Below are 9,391 nucleotides of genomic sequence, written 5' to 3' on the forward strand. Positions count from 1 at the left end.
GCTAAAATAAGAACCACCTCCAGTTGTAAGAACCGTGAGAACTACATGATCCGGGGCGAGTTGGACCAAATTTTTTTTCCATAAACGTAGATGCGTGTATTATAAACACATTTGTAAAAAAAATTCAAAAAAAAATGCCGTGTGTATAGTTTTGAGCACCACAAGTTTGTGTTTACGGGTACCGTAAATTTTTCGGTAAGATTTACGGTACCCGTAAACACAAACTTGTAGTGCTCAAAATTACACAGACGACATTTTTTTTAATTTTTTTTACAAATGTGTTTATAATACACGCATCTACGTTTATGAAAAAAAATTTGGTCCATCTCGCCTCGTACGGTGTAGTTCTCACGGTTTTTACAACTCGAGGTGGTTCTCATTTTAGCGGTCACATATATATATATATATATATATATATATATATATATATATATATATATATATATATATAGGGGAAGGTTCAAATGAAAACCACTAGTTATTGTGAAAACTCGAAAACTAATTAAAAGAAGCCAAAAAAACATACAAAAAATTTTTTTTCTAATTTTTTTTTGCAATCAAAATTTCGCAGGTTTTTTAATATAAAAAAAAATTTTCAAAAAAAAAAAATTTTTTTTTTGTGTAGTGCACATGTGTAATACTGCACATATGTATGTGTACTACACATGTGTATTATTACACATGTGCACTACACAAATTTTTTTTTTTTTTTTTTTGAAAAAAAGTTTTTTTTATATATAAAAACTAGCGATTTTTATAAAAAAAAATTGAAAAAAAAATTGTGTGTTTTTTAGGCTTTTTTTAGTTAGTTTTCGAGTTTTCACAATAAAAGTGGTTTTCATTTCCTAAAATTTGAAGGGCTCAAAGCCCTTGCTTCACTTGAATGGCTCTTGGACCGGCCCTTAATATCGTTCCCTCATATTTGTAATTTGTTACACAATTTGAACTTAAAACACTAAATCCATGCGTTGTATTGTTAAGCAAAAGTCCAACCCATATCTATACTTCAATTTAATATAATTAAAGGCACAACTAAAATGCAAAAAGTTGTATAGAATAAAATCTCAAATTCATTTTTCGAGGTTTTGTGTATAAACCATAAGCCAAACTATTCGGAACGGTTATAAAATACTTAGAGTAAATTACTTTTTGAGTCCATGTGTTTTAGTGGTTTTAACCACTTGAGTCCAAAATCAAAATGTTTAACGCCCTGAGTCCCTAGCCATTTATTTTATAACGTTTTGAGTCCAATTTTGTTCATTTTATAACGATTTGAGTCCAAAAAATTGGACTCAAAAGGTTAAAATTTGGACTCAAAAGGACTCAAATGGTTAATGAAAATGCTTATAGGGACTCAGGTCGTTAAACTTTTTGCTTTTGGACTCAACTAATTAAAACCACTAAAACACAGGGACTCAAAAAGTAATTTACCCAAATACTTATATAAACTAACCGAAAAAGTTTTTAAAAACCCAACCACGAAATCATACAAATAAGAAGTTGTATGGCTTCAATCCAAACCATGAACACCTAAATTACATGAAGGAAGAAGGAATAGTAGTGATATATTAGAATGAGCACTTCTACAAATTATATATATTAAGATTAAAGATGAAATAAAAATAAGTCTTTAACATCAGAAAGAGAGACTTTTTTTTTAAATTAAAATGTTTTAGTTGCAAAATATTAAAAAAAACGTGTATTTACTCTATTAATGTAAATACATAAAAAAATTTAGATTCTGGTACCAAAATACATGCTTAACAAGATGTGAAAAATATTAAAATAAAAAAAAAATCTCTCATAATGTTAAAACTCACGGAGGAAGGAGCACTCAAGGGTAGTACACTAATAACTTTACCCCAACCAACCGAATCCCGTTATGTCAATTTTCTTTCAAAGTACCCATTTGCCATAAAACATTGACGATGCCTACCCATGCCATAAACTATCTCGAAATGGTGCTCTAAACGATGAAAACGACGCTTCAATTCGGGTGTTTAAATTTCTAATTAACAAAAATAAGTCATTTGGAGCACCATTTCGAGGTAAGTTTTACATCAATGGACTTGTATCGTCGTTCTGATCAAGAGCTCTAAAAATCTGTTTGTAACTTGGAAAAAAGCTTAACTCCGTTAAGTTTTTTTTTTTTTAACGGGGGACCGGTGTGGTAAAAATATGTGAAAGGTGGGACTACTGGAGGGATTATTCAAAGGTGAGACTGTCAATGGCCAATAACCTCTAGTTGGGATTATTACAGGCCAATTCCCCTTAATTAAATAGTTAATTTCATTTTTTTTCCGATACACATATAATTTTATTCTACATACATCCTACACATTATCGAATTTTATAGTACATATGTCGAACTTTATCCTACACCTTATCTTATACAAATCGTAATTTATCCGACAGTCAATATATATATAAGGGTTGGTTAAGTACAATATTCCTTAACGTACGATGCGTACCAGATGAAATTACACATGTTATAAAACTCAAACTCTTAATCACGCATCTTGAAAAAACATAATCACGCATGTTGAAAACCATAATCATGCATGTACAAAATCAGAAATCACGCATGGGTAAAACCCTAATCACGGATGTTATAAAACTAAACACGTATGTTATTATTTCCTCTAGTACGTATTGTACGTTAAGAAATATTGTATTTTACACTTTCACTGTATATATCTATATTGAAAATAAGTTACAAATTTAATGTAGTAGATATTAAAGAGGAATACTCGTAATTTATCCTACTCACCTCGTAATTTATCCGACACTATATATATATATATATATATATATATATATATAGGATACAGATCCGTTAGGAACCACCCTTTATTGCGAGAACCGCGAGAACCAGTGTGAACACATGGCATTTTTGTAATTATAATATGTTTATGATAAAACACGCACATTCCTTTTTTTTGTTACTGTTCTCTGTTTTAGGGTTTCAAGAGCTTCATCAGTTCTCAGTTTTCACAAGTGGCAGAGAGGCGTCCATGGTGGTTTCACGGCGGCGAAGGGGCGTTCACGGCAGAGAGGTAGTCGCCGTTCACATATTTCACGGCGGTGGCAGTCGGCACGGTGTTTACGGTGGTATATGGCATCTTCTGATTCATCATGTGTCGATCCTTATACATCTGATGATCCTCCTCATACATTGTTCCTCCTGTAAGTCTAATCATGCCATTCATCCTACCATTGTTCCTCATGTAACCCTAATCGCGCCACACTCCTCGATTATTCTGATCGTGATGCCCTAATTACGAATGGAATACTCGATTACGAATCGATGAAGAATATATGATCTATGATTATGTTCTTACTGCAACAATATCGATTATAATACGAATTTTGTAGCACTAACCTCAATTATATGACGAATTTTGAAATATTTGATGGTAAAATCCATATGACGAACAATTTATGGTGTATTGTTATCGTTATGACGAAGACGAACTACTGATGTAATCGAGACAAAGACGAACTACAGAGAATTGCTGATGCTTGAGAACTGAGAACTGCTGATGCAATTCGATTGTCGGACTTGATTATTGTATAAATACACCATCCTGCACATGTGCAACACTTTACCATTACCCTATAACCATCACCAATAATCTACATCTTGCACATGTGCAGCACGTTACCATTACCAATTCACGGCGGCATCCGTGGCTACCTAATCGATGTTAACACATCACACCCACCACCACAACGACAACTACTCTTACTATAACTCCATCATCGACGTACTTCAGTTGACTAACCACCGTTCACGGCTAGTTCATGTGAGTATGTTTTATTATTGAATCTGCATTAATTATATTATTGCTTGATTTAGTTTATGTTTTTAATCACATGTATCTTTACTGTTTACTTTGTTTTTAAGTTTTATTTACATGATTATTTTACATCATGCCAGGGCTGTTGGAGGCTATTGAAAGTGGTGACCATAGGTGTGAGATAGTGGTGACGGTGGCATGATGTGTTTTGAATTGGGCCAGTAAACAAAACTGATGCCACTGATGTGTTCGACATTGTGCCCATTTGAATAGAATATCAAGCATGTCCTGTACTACTCTTAGTAGTAGCCTAGTAGGAAAGTGTGATTTTATTTTGACACGTATGCGGTTGTGTAGGTATGTGATGGATGAAATCGGGTTCAACACTCAGAGATGAACCAGATTTCAGAGTATCACCATTCATGTACATGGCTGAAGGGACATGGGAGTCTGTTGTGAGGTGATCTATTGTTAACATTCTGTTTCTTTTTTCTAATCCTTTTAAGTACAAAAGTATACATATATATCATATTAAACAGGTCAGATACATAACATAATAAAACAGTAGATAATGTTTGGCCGTGTTTGCATTTCCTATCTTAATGTTTGAGATTGGTAAGAAGTCCCGAGGTTTCAACAGCCGAGCTCTCTACACTTTCCTCGTTCATTGCATATTAGGTAAGGCCGATTTTAGTTCACTATGATCTTTTGAGCTTTTCTTTTTTTTTTTTTTTTTAAAAAAAAAGAGGGAATACGAGTGTGTGAATGGTTCACTTTTATTACTGAACCATATTAGAAGTTTCAGTTATATGGAAAACTATTAATTCGTTTATTTTTTTTGTTTTTAAGAAATAACCTTTTACAGTTAATGAAAACCTTCGCATTGTAGGTACTAAAGTGCAAGAACTAAATAATATACGACTAGTGTGAGTATATGTTTTTTCATGCTAATTTTTTACTCTTTTGGCTTTCTATTTTTTATGTTTTTTTGGATGAGCTTTATGAGACAAGACTCGAGGTGCATCAATCAAAGATGTTTTAGAGGAACACTTTTGACATCAGATATTGGAACACAATATCTTTAGGATGCTTCAATTAAGCGGGCTCTCTCTAAATGTTTTATGTCTCAAGTATTATTGTATATCCGAAGAGAAACATATCTGCATCAGTATGTGTTTAGTAGTAATCGAACAATGTCTATGATGATGATACACTTCATCGCTGCCCGCCGCAAAGCGCTAGATTATTTTAACATTAGTTTAAAGATAAAAGAAAGAAATTGAGTTAGCTTGGTATTGTATTTGAACAAGTTATGAAAAACTATGAATGTTAATTAAACAGAAGTACATATTTGGTTTGTTTGTTTTGGCGTAAATTGTAGCTGGTTAATTTTTTTCATTTTAATAAAAATAATTATTTATTTTATCTGTGCATTTTGTGCGGATTAGGAATATGGTATTCACTTTGCGTGGGTGGGTCATGTTATTTGTTTTGGACTTTCATTATGCGCGGTTTATCTGTTCATATTAGGTGGCTCACATGGAGTTTACTTTGGTGTTTTTGGGAGGTGGGATGATTCATTTTTGGCGTTTAATTACCCGCCTATAATACATTTTCATTTTTTTCCCGTCGAACAATGCACATGTGTATACATGTTTAATGTTTCATTACACATTGTTATTGTTTCGACCAATGCACATGTGCATACAGGAATATATTAACTGCATATAATCTGTTTCCTTTACATATGCATCAACATATGTAATGTGGTACCCCATACGTAATAGGGTACCACATACACTCCACATGGTTATTATTCCGAACAATGCACATGTGCATACATGTTTAATGTTTCACTACATATTATTATTGTTTCGACCAATGCACATGTGCATACTTGGATATTTTAACTACATGTAATCCGTTTTCCTTTACATATACATCAACATATGTAATGTGATACCCCATACGTAATAGGGTACCACAACATATGTAATGTGGTACCCCATACGTATAGGGTACCACATACGTAATATGATATGAACAAATATACAATATTTCAAAATATACACATATTCATTACTAACATGTTTATTGTTTTTTACTAATGCACGTGTGCATTACCAACATTAACACACTATCATACAACTTTTGTGTAACAACCAATATATATAACACCCTTATCATAAGGAATCACATAATCCGAGCAACAATCATTGTTGCACATATGCATCACCGGCATATACTATACTAAACAACATATTACATCCTAAAAACAAATATAACCATTGTAATACATTATATGATGTGTGTAAAATGCAACATATAAAACACATCAATTAAGGCATAAAACTAACCCTTTTTAAGTACTAATGTTGGAAAAATAGTGTTTTTGTCTTCCTTTTGTATTTTCAGGATGAAATGAGCTCAAAATCACAAAAGAAGCAAAAAGACTACTAATTCTACCATAAATACAAGAAAAGGAACAAAAGTGGACTGCCCGGACCCTCAACGGCACCTCCCAAGGCAAAGAAGAAGAAACAGAGTCTGAACACGCCCCGTGTCCAGCGAACACGGGGGCGTGCCCAGGAAGCAGCAGAAAAGACAAACCAGTAGAAGCTTCCATTGCCCACCACGGGGCCGTGTCCAGCGAGCACGGGGGCGTGGTGAAAGTACAGCAGGCGCATTAATTGTAATTTGCAATTACAATTAATGAGGAGAGAGAGTGTCAGGCGGGCACGGGGCCGTGTCCAGCCTTCTGTTCAGCCTATAAATAGAGGAGCTTGGCTTCATTCTCTCTCATCCCTTGGCACACCACCTCTCTCACACCTCATCCACCACCCACCACCACCATAACACCATCATCCACCACCATCATCCATTGTCCATCGTAGAGTGTGTGAGTCGTCTCGGGATCCAAGATTGATCGTAAGAGTTCTTGACAATCAAGGCCATGTTTGCCTAAGTCTCTTACATCACTTGGTGAAGACAAGTGTTTAGTATAATACTTTTTATTTTTAATCTTTTGCACTTTTTATTTGGTTTTGTATTAATGACTTTAATAACTAGTTACTTATGTTGAAGGTGATCTTTCCTTATCGTTTGTCCGTGGTGTCTTGGCATTATTTTACTGTCTATATAAAATAAAAGATTTTCACCATTCATATCTCCACGGTCTATATGGAGGTATGTTGGCTACCTGGTCGGGGGTTAAGGGAACGGTTTGGTAAGTGTCTTGCCCTTGTTCAGCGTTTAGAGGTCCTGCTTGGGACCTGGGTCAAATTTAGTAGGATCTCCTTCAATGCCCATAGGTATTGGATGGCGGGGATCCAAACTCTTTGACCCCCTCATAAGTTAACTACTATTAATACTATAACCCGGCTATTTAGGACTGTATCCCTGCTGACTCAGACTACTTAGCCGAGGGTAACGTCACCGCCAAAAGCGGGGCCTACCACAATTTGCATTAATAACTTAATTATTATCTTTCAATAATCCGACCCTTTAGGATTGTATCCTTGCTGACTCAAACTACTGGGTTGAGGGTAACGTCACCTTCAAAAGAGGGGCCTACTACAATAACTAAGATAATCTCTTAAACAAGTGCAAAAGTGCGAAAATAATCAAAGGTTATACTAATACACGTGTCGGATCCAAGTGATTCATCTTGTCTATCTGTTTTTTATTTTATTTTTATTTTTCAGCATTTAGTTAGTTTTTATTTTTCTTAGTTTAAAACATTTTTCTAACCTTTTTGATTTGATTAGACGTTGAGGATAAACCGGTATTAAAAGCTCTTGTGTCCTTGGACGACCTCGGTATCTTACCAACACTATACTACGTCCACGATGGGTGCACTTGCCCATATGTGTGTTTAGTGTTAGTGAATATCGTGTTTTATAAATTTAAAACTTGGCTAAAAGTGTAAAAAGGGCTTAAATATATATCTAAAAACATATATACACTGACACGCATCAAGTTTTTGGCGCCGCTGCCGGGGACACAAGGATTTTAAGAAAGTTAGGAATCAACGGCCTAATCATATTTTTAATTTTCTTTAATTTTTTTAGGATTTTTCTTAGATTTTTAGCTTCTGCAGAGCTCAGCACGGGGCCGTGCCTGGTCGGACACGGGCCGTGCTCAGCAACGTTACTGGCAGTTTTTTGTTTTTCAAGTTACAGAAGGCTGACCACGGGGCCGTGCCGGTGCAACACGGGGCCGTGTCCAACTTCCAGTAACTGGGATCTGAAAAACAATCACTGTATTTCCGATCACGGGGCCGTGTTCGCTCAACACGGGGCCGTGGTGAACCTTCTGACCAACATTCCTTTTTGTTTTTATTGCAGGACTTGGAACCCGACGCCATCCTCACGTAGTGTATGAGCTCCAGTTCCAATAAAGACATAAAGGAACCGCTAGAAGAACCCGAACGCTTTCTCAGAAAAAGGTTAAAAGCCAAAAACCAAGAGAAGGTTTCGGGTGATCCACCCCCAATGGCGGACCAACGTACCCTTATGGATTATCTACGGCCCACCGTAGGTAATCTAGGCGCCGCTATCAATGCTCCGAATGTCGAAGCCAATAACTTCGAACTTCGACCGCATTTGATACAAATGCTCCAAAACTTCGCAACCTTCCACGGGCTTGCGGACGAGGATCCTCATCTACATATAACTAATTTCTTAGAAATATGTGATACCTTTCGGATCAATGGAGCATCAAACGACGCCATCCGCCTCCGTATGTTTCCATTCTCACTAAAAGACCGAGCGAAAGCTTGGCTCAACACCCTCCCAGCTGGATCGGTAAACACCTGGGATGAACTAGCCCAAAAGTTTCTATATAAGTATTTCCCTCCTTCTAAAACTGCTAAATTAATGGCTGAAATTAATACATACTCGCAAGAGGACGGGGAATCCTTATATGAAACATGGGAAAGGTTCAAGGAGCTATTACGCAAGTGTCCCCATCACGGCCTCGCAATATGGCAACAAGTATCCACTTTCTACAATGGATTGTTGCCACACACTAGGCAGACACTTGATTCTAGCTCCGGGGGACTTTTAGGTAATCGACGCCCACACGAAATATATAATCAGATTGAGGAAATTGCTCAAACCAATTTTCAATGGCACACTCCCCGGGGAAATAAATCTATCGCCCCGGGCGCCCATAAGGTCGACGAAAGCACCTCTTTACAAGCCCAAATCGAGGCCCTTTCTTCAAAAATAAAAAAATTAGAAATGACAAAAACAGTCTCGGTTATGGCTTGTGAAGGGTGTGGTGGGTCACATGAAAATTGGAGATGCATGAAAGAAACGGACGATCAACAAGAAATGGTAAACTACATTGATAATAGACCTAGGCCGTCGGGTCCTCCAACGGGAACTTACAACCAAGGATGGCGAAACCACCCAAACCTTGGTTGGAGGGAAACCGGCAATAGTAGTAACCAACAAACCCAACGAACAAACTTTCAGCAATCAAGAAATGAGTCACAAAATTTCACTCAACAACAAGGTGGACGAGAAAGGCTCGAAGATACTATATCTCGCCTCGTCTCCGACACTGATAAGACAAACTCGGAAAGA

General features: G+C 36.3%; 1 non-coding gene across 1 annotated transcript; it reads right to left on the reverse strand.

Moving 5' to 3' along the window:
- Positions 1–8,671: 8,671 nt before the first annotated feature.
- LOC118481545 lies at positions 8,672–8,778 on the reverse strand. The gene has a single exon (XR_004865754.1). It is a non-coding gene; the product is annotated as a small nucleolar RNA R71 (small nucleolar RNA).
- Positions 8,779–9,391: the final 613 nt, after the last annotated feature.

The sequence above is a fragment of the Helianthus annuus genome, chromosome 8 (genome assembly GCF_002127325.2).
Source record: "Helianthus annuus cultivar XRQ/B chromosome 8, HanXRQr2.0-SUNRISE, whole genome shotgun sequence".
Taxonomy (NCBI): Eukaryota; Viridiplantae; Streptophyta; class Magnoliopsida; order Asterales; family Asteraceae; genus Helianthus; species Helianthus annuus.